Genomic DNA, 2,767 nt, shown 5'->3' on the forward strand with positions numbered 1-2,767 from the left:
TCTTCCTGCCATCTGTGACAGAGTCCTTGGGTAGAGCAGCATCATCTGGGGTCATGCTCTGTCTCCGCAGCCATGTCACAAACATGACTGGAAAATCATCTCTCATGTGGCTATGGACACAGGAAAATGAGAATGGACCATGATCCTCACACAGCTTTCCATTTCACCTCTGCTAATAAGAGCCTGGGATTTTTAACTTCTTCCTAGAAAGGTTTATTGATATCACTGTGACTTCTGGGATGATAAAATGCTTAAACACCCACATAAATGTCAAAGAAGGTGTAGGGTCTCAGCACTGTACTCTAATACCTTGCATCTGAGAGGAGTTGCACTCACACCTGCAACTTTAAGGCCTCCTACAAGGACAGTATATAAAGTTACACTGCAAAAACAGAGCCCAGAAGACTTGCATCTTCCTTATGGCAAGCAATGAACCCTCTTCCTAGGATGGATTCCTTTATTCTCCAAGCAACCCTTGCCCAGGGCAATGAATCTCAGTGCCAGAGACTGAAGATTTATTAGAGCAATTGTTTGGACTCTCAGGAGTCAGTTACTGGCAGCCATAGGATGCTCCTGCCCTGTCTCACTGCCTGGGTGACCAGCATACCAGAGTCATACTCAGGCAAAACAAATTTGCGTCTTCTGTTAATGGGTAGCACGGTCATCTGACTTCCATCTTGCTTCTAGTATAATTTAAGCAATACCTATTTATTTAAGCAATATTGATTTAAGGCTCAAGTAACCCGCTGATAGGTTTTATGGGCTCTTGCTTTCCATCCAGAATTTAATAGAAACAGCTCCACTTAAATCTGAAGAAAGGCACTGAAGGATAACCAGTGCAACAGAAAGATGCTGGGATGTTTTCACATCTCCCAGATGGCCCATCTAATAATAATAATAACAATAATAATAGTAGCCATAACAATGAAATATTGTAATAGCTCACAGAAAGCTTTCACAGTCACATTAATAATGCTGCTTTTGTCTATAAACTTCTCAAAGTGCAGGTGGCTTAACAAGGAGAACCTCACCACAATGTAAAAAGATAGTAGTAATAAGATCATTATTTTAAGAAGGTATTCGTATCCTTTTCTCCTATAGATAACAGCATTTTATTCTGAGCTTGTTAGCACAAAAATGTTAGGAATTAACTTCAGCTGCTCTGAAGGTTGATTAAACACCAGACTAAGCATTGGGAAACCGATGAAAGTCTTCTGTGTCACAAAAGTGGTCACAAGAGACAGATCAGTCCACCAGTCAGCGCCACAGACCAGACATCTTTCAGAAGAGCCCAACTGAATTTTCTGGATTTCCAAAAAAAACCAAAACAACAACTTAAAGGAGTTTGTTCCTTCTTTCGGAGTTCAGTAAACAAAGAAAATTATTAAATACAGCATATATGTATATAACACTGTGCCATCTTAATCAGGGGTAACTAAAAACATCAGGGAGAGTGCAATTCTGAAGACCCATGAATACATCAGAGTTTCTGTTGTGCTCTGCCTGGAGCTGACCTTGCTGCACTGGGAGAGAATTTTTGTTCTCACCCATTTCCACTCCAAGGTTCTGCACACCAGAGAATTTTGTCTATGAGGCAGCTGCCACCTTCCTCATTGCTCTGCTTGCATGACATGAAGTTGTCCACAAAAGCAGCATGGTCTGCCTTCGCCATCAGAGCTTTTGCTTCTACAATAGGAAATACATGATTGTTGCAGCAGATACATTTCTGTACCAGAAGCCTTAGAAAAACAAAGGATTCATTCACATGCAGAAGCCTCCAGCCTTGAAAAATGAGGAAATCAACAGAACTCGGCATCCGTCCGACCTCCTACCAGAGTTATTTCCTTCAATGCCCACTGTATTTTATATGATGCTCCTGAATATCATTAAAGAGGCTATTGAAATACTACTATTTCTGAAATTCCTTTTGTTTTCTAGCTGGAAATTCTCTATGGGAAGCTTTTGATAAAGAGTAAAATGTAATTATAGTGATTAATTTAAATAAACTCTAAACAACACAGACTCTTCATACGGGTTTTGCAGAGCCTTGGCATAAATGAATGCTAATGGAGTCATATGCATTTCTCTCCCTGCCTTGTTCACCTCAATTTTGTTATTTTGGATAATACACCTCTCAAGCAACAATTGTAGCACAGGTGCTGAGAGAGCAGACCCCAGAAATTTCAAATGGGGAAAATTTGGGAGTGAACAAAAGGAAAAGGAGTGAGAGAGTTCCCTCCATTCACAGCACCAAGGTACCGGGGAGCATGTGTGCAGATAGCCCTCAGCACAGCTACACCCTGCAAACATATGCACAGTCATCGGTGCCACCCACACAAAAATGACACTGAGAGACACAGTTAGGGAAGCATCCATGTGCTGTACTTGTGCACACACACACATGCTCACAGGATCACCCATGCAGGAGCCTGGGGCACAGCTCAAGGGTTTTTGCTGGCACACTGAGCTGCTGCTAAAGGGCAGGTGCAGCTCTGCAGCCCCTTGCACTTCCATTGGGATTTCTGAAGCAGGTTTCAGCCTACACAGGGATTTTGGACCTGCAGGGACAGTGAGCCAAGTCCTTAGCCCTTCACTCATCCATATGCAGAAAATTCCTACGAGAGACAAGGGGACTTCAGGCTCTTTATAGTCATTTCGATGTGTGCCTACATAGTTAATTCCACATCAAAATCTCCCTTCAATATGTTAAACCTGGAAGGTATTCTTTTTACCATTAAAAGCCAGCATCTAAAACTGTAGTTGCCAA

Source organism: Chaetura pelagica, unplaced genomic scaffold, assembly GCF_000747805.2.
Source record: "Chaetura pelagica isolate M959 unplaced genomic scaffold, ChaPel_1.0 scaffold356, whole genome shotgun sequence".
Lineage (NCBI taxonomy): Eukaryota > Metazoa > Chordata > Aves > Apodiformes > Apodidae > Chaetura > Chaetura pelagica.